Source organism: Myxine glutinosa, chromosome 7 (genome assembly GCF_964187855.1).
Source record: "Myxine glutinosa chromosome 7, kmMyxGlut1.1, whole genome shotgun sequence".
NCBI lineage: Eukaryota > Metazoa > Chordata > Myxini > Myxiniformes > Myxinidae > Myxine > Myxine glutinosa.
The window spans coordinates 38,998,074-39,010,922 of record NC_136267.1 but is presented as its reverse complement, the minus strand read 5'-3'; the positions used below and the strand labels follow the sequence as shown (position 1 = coordinate 39,010,922).

Below are 12,849 nucleotides of genomic sequence, written 5' to 3'. Positions count from 1 at the left end.
TAACAACTAGCCACGCCCAGGGAACGTGTGATTGGTTGAGGCAGAAGGCGCGAACATTCGGCCAATCAGGGTGAAGGCGCCAAACGACCATTTAGAAACAGGTCGCTAGTTGGAGGACAAGCGCCAGTGACGTGAAAAGGCGGGAAAGATCACAAAGAAGGGAGGGACTGATTGGAACGCGCTAGAACTGACGTCAAAGGGCGAGTGACAAAATGTCTCGCTCGCGGGCATTTTGAGAGAGGCTCTTCATTCTGGGTTCTGCGCGGTGGCTTTGGTGTGGTCGATTCTGGTCGTCCCTGCGGTTCTCCCCAGCGTTCATTAGTGCTTCCTCCCGGAGCTCTACCCTGGTGGTTCATCGTCTTCCCTGTGTTCTTGTCGTGGTGCTTGGATCAGTGCTCGGTGCTTGGAGCTTGGAGCGAGGTGTGGTGCTGCGAGTGAATGGGACCTCGCGTGCGACCGACGAGGGGCGAGCGAGGCGTGCCGCTGAGCGGGTCGCTCGGGGCCTAGCAGAGCGTGGGCGAGGCGGACGGAGGCCTTCTTTGCGCCAGCATCGGAGCCGGACGCAGCCGTGTTGGACGACGGACACACCACTGCAGACAGATAAGCTCGCACCCACGAATGCACAACATGACTGTTTCTTTGATTTAATTCATTTCCTTTGTACTGTTGTTAAGTCTGGTGTGGGGACGTCCCGATTAGGACATTTATTTACCGGCGCGTATCTTCCTGTCCCGATATTTATTAAATAAACCCTTGTATTATTTCCTTTTCTATTCAAAATCCCATGTCCGTTCTGAGTTCATTCCCTGCAGGATCGAGGGCTGCCGTCGGGGCGTCAGGTAAGCACTTGCCGCTTCTTCCTCTTCCTTCCCGTGCTTTTATAGTCGAATCTGTAATTGATCGTCGCCTCAGTTGAAGCCCGTTCAGTCATCCGCGGTCCTACAGTCTTAACCGAGGGATTCGCACGACAATAATATTTCTCGACTTTGTGAAATGAGCCTTCACAGAAAACCGGACTTCTCCAGAAACAGCCGTGCCACTGCAAGGAATTCCTGCCCTGACCAAAGTTGGTGATGACTCCTGAGGAATAAAATAAATCAATAAAAATCAACGACAATGTCACTCAGTACAGTGCATACCTCCGCCAGGCTGAACGGTTTATGTTTTCTATCCCACTAATAGGCCGGATCTGGATCTATGTATCGTTTTTGGCTCCATCTCTGCTGGTGTCGAATCACTTATAAAATTTAAAAAAACTCTCGCATCCGGATTTAGATCTTCACCAAAACGGAATTGATTTGGCCTTGTCATACACTTAACCTGGCCATCAAATTTCATCCAAATCCGTCCACAACATTTCTTGAGATATCCTGTTCACAGATAGACAGACAGGGGTAAAAACATAACCTCCGCCCACCTTTGGTGGCAGAGGTAGAAAGGCTGCACATTACGTGTGTCATCGTATTTACAAATTGCTTCGTATAAGGGTGTGTAGTCTCACGTTTTCCTCAAATTCAAAATCGCACTGTTTGTGGTTCACCATATGTTTTGAAACCAGCCTCGGTGGCACGTTGGAGCATCCGTTCCGAGTCTGGGAAGTCTGTGGTTCAAACCCCGGCCGATTCACACCGCAAAGACGTTAAAAATGGGACGTGCTGCTTCCTTGCTCAGCATGTAAGAGGATAGAGCACGGAGAAACAATGCTGGGAACGCAATGGCAAACCACCTATTATAAACCTTAACAGGAAACTGCTTCGGCAGCACCAACGCTCTGTAAATATGATAGTGTGGCGGACACAAAAGCCCACTGGCGTGGTGACATTATTCCGCGCACCAAGTGGGCGGTGGCCACGCCCGAGGGGTAGGCGTGGCCTCATGATATACACCGGGCGCGCAGCCCGGAGCGCGCCAGTGTTACAGTGAGCTCCTGAAATAAAGACGCTTATAAGTTACCGCTTGTCCGCTTCCTCCTTGCTCGCAAGCAGCGCGCGTAACGCCGCGCTTTACTGGTGACCCCCTCGACGTTGGATCTGCCGGAGCGATCGTTCCACACGTGACGCCATTGCCATGGCCAACTTCATCAAACTTCCCGAATTTTGGGAGGCTCAGGCCGAAGTCTGGTTCGTCCAGGCCGAAGCCCAATTTCAGCTTCGGCGCCTCACCGGCGATGACACGCGCTATTGCCACGTCGTCGCCTCCCTCGGGCCCGGCACGGCCGCTCGAGTTGTGTCCGTCCTTCGCCACCCACCGGACGGCCACAAGTACGAGGCACTCAAGCGGCTACTCCTAGCCATGTTCGGCCTCACGGACGACGCACGGGCCGACCGCCTCCTGGATCTCCCCGAGCTCGGTGACACGCGCCCGTCGGTCCGAATGGACCATATGCTGTCACTGTTGGGCGACGAAGCCCCCGGTTCTCTATTCTGGGCACTTTTCCGTCGCCAACTTCCAGCGCAGGTTCGCCTCACGTTGGCCGGGACCGGGCTAACGGAACCCCGAGCATTGGCGGCCGAGGCGGACAAGTACTTCGCCGCTTCGGACACGCGGGCGAAAGTCGGCGTGGCTGTCACGGCCCTCGTGGCTGATGCTGCTAATGCTGCTGATGCTGCTAATGCTGCTGATGCTGCTGATCCACAGCATCAGCTTATACAGCATACGCAGCATGCTGATACGCACCTCGTGACCGCCGCCACGCCCCGCCCACCGCCGCGGCGAAAACCGCCACCGCGGGGAAACCCGCCAACTCCACCGGCCTGGCGGAGCCAGCCGCGCTCCTCCAGCTCCACCACCTGGTGCTGGTTCCACGCCAAGTTCGGCCACGAAGCTCGGCAGTGTCATCCGCCATGCTCCTTCAACAGGTCGGGTAACGCCCGGGCCGGCGCTCAATAGTGGCGATGAGCGCCGGCCGTTCGAGCAGCCTGCTGTTCATAACGGACACCTTCTCCGGGTGCCGTTACCTGTGCGACACGGGAGCGCAGGTGAGTGTCGTTCCCGCCGGCACGTCAGACAAGCACGCCACGGGTGGGGGCCCCGCGCTGCTTGCTGCGAACGGGACGCCCATCCGTACGTATGGAAAACGCTGCCTCTCTCTGCGGTTCGGAGGGCAGGTTTTCCGATGGACGTTCGTCACCGCCGACGTGCCCATGGCACTGCTTGGCGCGGACTTCCTGTGCGCTAATGGGCTCCTGGTCGACGTCAAGCGCAGACGTCTTGTCCAGGCCGAGACGTTCAGCTCGCTCGCTTGTGCGTTGCCCAGCTCGGCGAGCAGCTCAACGAGCGGCTTGCCAAGCGGCTTGCCGAACGGTTCGGTTCCGGCCACGTTGGTCTGTACGCTTCCGGCAGCGGACGCATTCACCCGCCTCCTCGCCGGCTTCCCGGCCCTCACGCGGCCCACCTTCTCGGCGGGGGCCGTCAAGCACGGGGTGGCCCATCACATCCCCACCGTCGGGCCACCGGTCTACGCCCGGGCACGCCGCCTCGAGCCGACGAAGCTGGCGGTGGCAAAAGCGGTGTTCGCTACCCTGGAGCGACTCGGCATCGTTCGGCGCTCAGAGAGCGCTTGGGCGTCGCCGCTGCACATCGTGCCGAAGCCCGGCGGGGGATGGCGACCGTGCGGGGACTATCGCCGTCTCAATGACGCCACGACTCCCGACCGCTACCACGTCCCCCACATTCAGGACTTTTCCGCCCGTTTGGCGGGCATGTCCTTCTTCTCGAAGGTGGACCTCATACGCGGCTACCATCAGGTCCCCGTCAGGCCGGAGGACATCCCGAAGACGGCGGTCATCACGCCATTCGGACTCTTCGAGTTCCTGCGCATGCCCTTCGGTCTGAAGAATGCGGCTCAGGCGTTCCAGCGACTGATGGACAGCGTCCTGCGCGACTTGGATTTTGTCTACGTCTACCTGGACGATATCCTCGTCGCCAGCGCATCCCGCGAAGAGCACCTACGCCACCTCCGCACGCTCTTCGAACGCCTGGGCCAGCATGGCCTGATTGTGAACCCCGCAAAGTGCCGGTTCGGCGCCGCCATAATCGATTTTCTGGGGCACCGTGTCACCAGGCACGGAGCCGTCCCCCTGCCGGCCAAGGTGGAGGCGGTGAAGGGGTTGCCGCGCCCCCGCACGATCAGAGGGCTGCAGGAGTGCCTGGGCATGGTGAACTTTTACCATCGGTTCCTGCCCCGTATCGCCCAGCTCCTGCGCCCCCTGCACGAAGCTCTCCGAGGTAAGCCGGGCAAAGGCGACGTTACCTGGACCGAGCAGATGGACACGGCGTTCACGGGCGCGAAGCTCGCCTTGGCTAACGCCACCATGCTCGCGCACCCGGCGCCCGATGCACCGATCGCCCTCACCACCGATGCCTCGGACTACGCGGTGGGTGCGGTGCACAAGCAATGGGTGCGTGGAGCTTGGCAACCGCTGGCGTTCTTTAGCCGGCAGCTTTGCCCGCCCGAACGCCGTTACAGTACCTTCGACCGCGAGTTGCTCGGGCTTCACTTGGCGGTCAGGCACTTCCGCCATCTGCTCGAGGGCCGTGCGTTCACTGCCTTCGTCGACCACAAGCCGCTGATCTTCGCGATGGGCAAGGTCACCGAGCCGTGGTCGGCCCGGCAGCAGCGTCACCTCTCGGCCGTGTCCGAGTACACGACGGACATCCAGCACGTCGCGGGGAAGGACAACCCGGTGGCGGATTGCCTTTCCCGGGCCGTCGCCCACGCAGTCCACCTCGGCATCGACTATGCCCGGATGGCAGCGGACCAGGCCGCTGACCCCGACGTCCAGGCCTTGCGGACCGCCGTCACGGGCCTCCGCGTCACCGAGGTGCCGTTCGACGGCGCGGGCGCGGCCCTCTTGTGCGACGTCTCCCTCGTGCGTCCTCGCCCCATCGTGCCCGCGGGCTGGCAGCGCCAGGTGTTTGACACCATCCACGGCCTGTCCCACCCGGGCGCGAGGGCCTCCCAAAGGCTGATCGCCGACAAGTTCGTCTGGCATGGCCTCCGGAAGGCCGTCCGCGGCTGGGCCAGGACGTGCCTCGCGTGCCAGCGCGCCAAGGTGCACAGGCACACCCAGGCCCCGTTGGCCCCGTTCACGGTGCCGGAACGCAAGTTTGACCACGTCCACGTGGACCTGGTGGGACCTCTGCCCCCCTCGTGGGGTTTCACCTACGTCCTCACCATGGTGGACCGCACCACCCGGTGGCCGGAGGCCGTGCTCTTGGCGTCGACAACGGCGGCCGATGTCGCGCAGGCTTTCATCGCCACCTGGGTCGCCCGGTTCGGCGCCCCCTCAGACATCTCGTCCGACCGCGGCCCCCCAGAATAGAGGTTTATATATTTTGAAGTTCTTCAAACAACCATTAAAACAAAAAACACATTTATTAACATTTTTACCAAACTCTTTTGCTTTTGAACAAGTTGCATCCGATGCACCAGACTCTGTTACGGAGCATTGGTTCTGCCGAAGCTGTTTCTCGGCCAGAATCATGCTGGGTGAATTGCAATCCCTCTCCCAGCAGTAGTTATGGCAGGAATTTGTCATTTGCTCAGGGTGCCGGCGATAGCTCGTCTACTCTTCGCGAAGGACACTGGGATCTTTAACGACCACCAACCAATACCGGTAGACAGGACGCCCAGCTCAATGGATGGCACACACATTGATGAATCACCCTGCCTGCGAAACACCAGGATGACAGTTTGTAGCCTGGTCGGGATTCAAACCCAGGCTAGACGGCCGAGAGGCGAGTGTGCGTAACTCTAGCCCAGGGATTAAGTGAGCAAAATTTAATTCAGAAATTGTGAGTCATACCCTCGTTTTATGTGTATAATGAAATTGTTCACAGGTAATTTTTTTGTATTTTTTTTTGTATCCAATATCGAGGCTCATGTAAGGCTCATGTTGTGTCCAATTATTGCTTCAATGCCTCACTATCAATTTGTTGCCTTTTGCCCTCCGTAATCACGCTCCTCCATGAGCCCAGACTTTGTATACAAAAGGTCCTTTTTACCCCCCACATCTGGGATGCACAAGTCCCTTTCTCAAACCAAGCTTCATGCTCTTTCTCAAAACAAAAATGATCCCTTGTCCAACGTAATGAAGCTATAGGCATGAGGAGAATTAACCAAATTTACTCTCGTGACATGATGGAGCATGTGTTCGCGTTGACTCCCTTAACTGGATAACGACTAATATATGTTCACGTACGAGTAAAATACTCACGTCATTACATATATGGAAAGCATGACATAGACAAACAGTCACTGAGGCCCATACGTAGACAAATATAATGACCGATGTATACAACCAGTGAAGACGTATTGCCATATTTGTGTACAACCCAAGAAGGATCTCTTCTTTATCCAAGACTGGTCAAAATGATCTTGTCAGCTACTGAAAACACAGGGCAAAGATAGAAGTTACAAATCTCAGTTTGAAGTCTGGGTTTAAAATGTTATGTCAGGGGGGTAGAGGAATATCTAGAGCCAGGTAGATCTGCATAGGTAGTTACTCGACTGTCGTGATAGGGAATCGACCTGTAATAAGTTCTGTGTGTAGCCCAGATGTCGGTATAAGTTGTATCTGTGTCCCGCCGCGAGGGGGCGGGGCATGCTAATTAGTACAGGGATTATGGGTAAAATTCCCTCATTTGACGTTCCCTCTGTCGCCAATCCAGTGTCCATTATGGCAACGCACTCATATAGGCACTTAGATAGATCCCTTAGTGCACACATTAATTAATTCCCCTCCACCGCAATGACTTTGGAAGAGAACAGGCAGGAAGCCAGATTGGGGATGGGATGTTAGCATCAATGCCCCCCTCCACCCCCCCCCCCCCCCCAAAAAGTATGCTCAAGTTTCATTTATCTGGAGCTTGCTCATCAATCTCTGCATTATTGCAGCACTTCTTGGTCAAACTTCCCTTTAAAGCTCTACATCTAAATCTACTGCAGCTACTTCTTCAATGGTCCCAATTATTCCCACCTTCTTGTGGGGTTGGTCGGGGAACTTTTTTGTCGCTAGTTTTTCACGAACTGTCTCACTTGGCCTGATGTTCATCATAAGATGGAAGAAATTTGTAATCTGTTCAGGATGCTGGTGATAGATAGGTCATGTACTCCTGATGGAACACACTGCTGAGATATTTAACGTTCACTAACTGATCCCAGCAGATGCCCAGTTTACCGTCCACCCGAGAGATGTCATGTGCATTGATGAATCGCCCTGCCTATGAAACACCAGGATGACAGTTTATAGTTAGGTCGAGATTCAAACCCAGGCTAGACAGCTCAAGGGTGAGTGTGCATATCTTAGCTATCCTGCCAGCCCATATTTGAATAGTCTACCAAATATATGGCCTCCTCGTGATAATTACCTATTGTCCCTTGGTCACCTTTCACTGCTGCTCTTCTACGAATGATACTCTTACAAAGCAATTACAGCAAAAGCGTGAAGCGAAAAGCGAGGTTATGCAAGTGGTCCACTTTGTCCAACAGTCTGTCAACAAACGTCAGTTTATGATCGAGGAAGAACTCAATTTAAATTGAATGTGAACACGAATCACAACATGCACCAAAAAACGAACCTGTAGTTTAGCAGTACTTTGACTCTGAATTGGGCAAATTGCACAAAATCTGTCCCGAGAATCTGTCCCGAGCATGAGTGTGCAGAGAGGGGTACGATTTAAAAAAACATTAGTCCCTGCCTGTCTGGTGGTCAAACAAAATTGGAAATCATTCCAAACAGGAAACTTATTGTTTTTAGGGCGTCCTCCCCACTTCCTCTCCCTTCCAACTCTCACCTCCATCTCCTCCAACCTTCTTCCTCGCTCTGCCCCCCCCCCCCCCCCCCCCATCAAACAACACCTCACTGTGCCTCACCCAATCACCATCAAATCTTTTGTCCTCCTCATCCTTCCCTTTCTCCCAGCTCTTCTGAAATCTCTGACACACGATCAACAGCTCTCCCCACCTCCTCCTCCTCTTCCTCATCTTACCCTACCCCTACCCTCCCCTGTCCTGTATCCGATGCTCCCCCTTCCTCTTCCTTAACGGTATGGACCTCAAACATCCAGGGCCTTCGCTCAAACTTGACTGATCTCTTCATTCGGGTTGCTTCTGACAAACCAGACTTGATCTGCTTAACAGAAACTTTCCTCCTTCATGATGTCTCTGATTCCTTGGTATCTCTTCCAGGTTACTCCATCCTCCGGTATGATAGACCTGAGCCTCGTCCTGGAGGTGGGGTTGCTATCTTTATCAAAAACTCTCTTCCTCACTCGTCCTGCACTGCCCTCTCTCCACCCCACCCCCAGGTGTACCTCTGGTTACGGCTTCCCCTTCACTCCCACCTTTTGTTCATATGTGTGTTGTACCATCCACCAAACAGTGATGACTCCATCTACATCTCACTGTCTGATAACATGTCTGATGACATAAAGGACACAAACAACAGGCATGAATAACTAATGTATTGTTTCAAATAAGGTGGTGTAAAAGATGCTACATCAATGACAGTAAACTTCCAAAAGTTAATTACAAAAAAAAAATAAAAAGCCTTTAAAATCTTTATTTTATTTCAGTTGAATTATACACTTGAATACGATCGGCCACATGTCGCCTTTTTGGCACTTTCAAAACTTCCGTTTCGCAGTACTTGGACAAAATATTACGGCAATTGTCATCACGACCAATCAAATTTGCTACTCGCAAACCCCGCCCATGCTCTTGTTTCTCAAAACTGCATGGGATACGGAGTTATATGAACTCTCTAGTTTATGCCCGGGACATGATGTTTAGGAATCGAACAATAAAACGGATTTTTGTTCATACTATAAAGTTGCCCGTTCCCGTACAGATATCAGACGTGGTCGGGATGGAGTGGGCAAAATGCAAACAGCGTCTTCTGTCATCGAGCCGGCAAGCTGGAAGATACAATTCAAATTTATTGCCACATCTGATGCAATTTAAATGTTCTAATGGCAATGCAAGTAGCTCTTTGATGCCAAGGGTCCGTAATGAAAATTTGTATTGGTGTCAAAGCCAGTGACCAATTGCAAATAAATAGTAGGATGCATTGTTCTCAAAATCTGACACGTGTGGGACATTCTCACGACCAGAAAGATGTGTCGGATGGATTTTGGAAGCACATAGTCAGCACAGAGATCGGTTTGTGAGGTTTGGGACATGGAATGTAGGGACAATGACAGGGAGATCAGGAGAAGTGGTGGAAGTATTGGTCAGAAGAAGAGTGGACATATGTTGTGTGCAAGAGATGAGATGGAAGGGAAGTGGTGTGAGAATGGTGAAGGGTAGGCATGGACAGAAATACAAGTTTGTGTGGCAAGGGTGCCCGGAAGGCATGCATGGCGTTGGTGTCCTGTTTTCTGAGTAGTCTGTAGACAGTGTGGTGAGTGCGACGAGAGTGAGTGATAGGTTGATGATGGTGAAAATGATGATTGGAAAGCTCTTGGTGAACGTCATCTCGGGATATGCTCCGCAGGTTGGTCGGAGCGATGTAGAGAAGGACAAGTTCTGGTGTGCAATAGAGAAGCTGATGGAAAATGTGAAAGATGTGGAAGTTGTTGTGGTAGGAGGAGACCGAAATGGACATGTGGGAAGGAGTATGGACGGTTTTGAGGGAGTTCATGGGGGTTACGGATATGGTGTGAGAAATGGAGAAGGTGAAAGGATTTTGGAGTTTGCTGATGGAGCTGATTTGTTGATTTGTAATACTCAGTTCCAGAAAGAGGATAATAAGCTTGTTACATACACGTCAGGTGGGTCGACGACAACCGTTGACTACTGATTTTTGTTGATGGGGCACCTCCGGGACACAAAGGTGATCCCGGGGGAGGAGGCTGTTTCACAGCACCACTTGGTTGTCTGCGACAAAAGGGTGAAATGTGCGAGGAGAGCTCGGCGGGTGAAGTACCAACCAAGAATGAAGGTGTGGAGGTTGAAAGAGGTGACAGTAAGGGAGGCATCAAAAGAGAGGCTGAGTAGGGTAGAGGATGATGTGGTTGAGCTTGAAAGTGGTTGCATGTCAATGAAATATAGTCTGTTGGGAGCTGTTGGTGAGGTATGTGGATGGACAAAAGGACCACCGCGGCACTCGGAAACATGGTGGTGGAATGATGAAGTTGGAAAGAGGATTGACGAGAAGAGGAAGAAGTTCAAGGAGTGGCAGAAGGCGAAGGGTACGGGGGCAGAAAAAGCAGAGCATGAAAGTTATAAGGCAGCAAAGGAGGCTGCAAAGAAAGAGGTAGCAAAGGCGCAGGAGGCATGTAGGAAAATGTTCGGAGAACGCTTGGATTCGGAAGAGGGTCAGAGAGCGGTATTCAGGATTGCAAAGCAGATAGCGAAAGAAAGGTGTGATGTGATGGGGGTGAGTTGCTTGAAGGATGAAGTGGGACAAATCGTTGTGGACCCAGATGGAATTAAAGGAAGATGGAAGAGATATATGGAAATGCTGCTGAATGCAGAGAATGAATGGGATGGCAACAAAGAGAGTAACCCAGTTTTAGGACCGGCAGAGAAGATAACTGAGAAGGAAGTTGAGGAAGCGATAAAAGCAATGAAGAGTAGAAAAGCGGGAGGGCCGACGGGAGTTGTGGGAGATATGTTGAAGGCAGCAGGAAGTTGGGGTGTGAAGAGAATGACAGAGATCTGTAATCTGGTGGTGAAAGAAGGCCGCATTCCAGTGGATTGGGAACTGCGTACCCTCGTCCCTCTATACAAGGGGGAAAGGTGACCCTCTGGACTGTGGCTCTTATCGAGTGATAAAGTTATTGGAGCATGGAATGAAGGTATTGGAAAGGGTGTTGGAGAGGAGGATAAGGAAGAAAGCGAAGATCGACGAAATGCAGTTTGGATTTATGCCAGGAAGAGGAACGACAGACGCGCTTTTTATTGTAAGGCAGTTGCAGGAGAAGTACATGGAGAAGAGGAGGAGTTGTTTCTTGGGTTTGTTGATCTGGAGAAAGCATTCGATAGGGTTCCAGGTGAAGTAGTGACATGGGCATTGAGGAAGTTAGGAGTGGAGGAATGGTTGATCAGAGTAGTGATGGCAATGTACGAAAGAGCGCGCACAGCTGTAAGGACGAAGGACGGGAACAGTGGTGAGTTTGAGGTGAAGGTGGGAGTGCATCAGGGGTCGGTATTAAGTCCACTACTATTTGTAGCTGTGATGGAGGTGCTGGCTCAGAACGTAAAGGAGGGTTTACCGTGGGAGTTGTTGTATGCAGATGATCTGGTGTTGATTGCGGAAAGTATGGATGGACTGAAGGAACAGATGAACAAGTGGAAGGAATGTATGGAGACAAACGGTCTGAAGGTGAATATCGGAGAGACGAAGGTGATGGCAAGTGGTAAAGCATGTGGTGAGGTGGAAAGAACTGGGAAGTGGCCGTGTGCTGTGTGCAGGAAGGGTGTCAGAGTGAACTCCATTCAATGTACAATGTGCGCTGAGTGGGTTCATCAAAAATGTAGTGGTCTGAGAGGGTCATTATCCAGTGTGGCAGCTACATTCAAATGTAAGGTGTGCACAGAGGGAGCTGCAGATGGAGGAAATGTTGAGTTGGATCTTGGAGATGGCATGAAGCTGGAAGGTGTGAAAACATTTTGCTACCTCGGAGACATGCTGAATGGAGAATGTGGATCAGACTCGGCAACGGTTGCTCGACTGAGATGTGCATGGAAGAAGTTTCAGGAACTGAGTGGCATGTTGACGAGGAGGGGAGTGTCGTTGAAGCTGAAGGGAAAGGTGTATGCTGCATGTGTGAGAAGTGTTATGATTTATGGGAGCGAGACATGGGTAAAGAACGTAGAGCAGCAACGAAGGCTGGAAAGGGTGGAAATGCAAATGGTTCGGTGGATGTGCGGAGTATCGTTGAGAGAGAGGAAGACAAATGATGAATTGCGAAATATGATGGGAATAGAGCCTGTGGTAGATACTGTGAAGAGGAACAGGTTGAGATGGTTTGGTCATGTGTTGAGGAAGGATGAAAGTGACTGGTTGAGAAGAGTGATGGAAATGAATGTAGAAGGAAGTAGAGGACGGGGAAGACCGAGAAAGACTTGGCTAAAGGTGGTGCAAGAAGAAATGCGGGCGAGGGGGTTAACAAGGGCAGATGCAGAAAATAGGGCAAAATGGAGAAGATTGTCATGGGACCGCAAGGCTAACCCCCACTCTAGCAGGGAAAATGGCCTTAAAATGCATGTTGTTGTGTTGTGTTGTATAGTTAGCACACGTACATACATACAGTATATGTACACATTGCATGACAACGCCACCCTGGCTTCTTCTTTATGAAGGGGAAAATTCATCTGAAGAAAGCTGTTAAATTTCAAAAAGTGGCAACTGTTGTGTAATGAATTCTATTCGTTATCCTTATCATCATTTTGGATAGAAAAACGAGATGTATGAGCAACCGTGCCCTCCTGGATTCATCAACAGACAACAGACCATCTATTGTTTGAGCCGGTGCCAGGCAGAGTGTAACAGGACACACACACACACACACACACACACACACACACACACACACACACGCGCGGTTGAGCGGTTGATGCAACATGCACAGCACTGCATATAATCTCGTAAGCGTCGGAGCAGAAGGGATTACACAACTCTCACAAGTGCATCGATGCTTTGTCATTACCGTATTCATTAAATTGCCTATTTATTGATCATTAGCGATTGCATACTGGGCCAGGTTTTAACGCATGTTTTGGACCACTGGTTACATCAAATTGGTGAGGTACAGTGCGTATAGAAAGTCTACACCCCCTTTCAAAATTTCCACCTTTTGTTGCCTTAAAGCCTGGAATTAAAATGCATTTAATCAGACCTC

The 12,849-nt window shown here is 51.8% G+C and overlaps 1 protein-coding gene across 1 annotated transcript in view; it reads right to left on the bottom strand.

Annotated features, from left to right (window-relative positions):
* LOC137430727 (disintegrin and metalloproteinase domain-containing protein 10) overlaps window positions 1–12,849 on the bottom strand; it is a 135,218-nt gene that overhangs the window by 91,974 nt on the left and 30,395 nt on the right. The gene's annotated exons all lie outside the window — the stretch shown is intronic.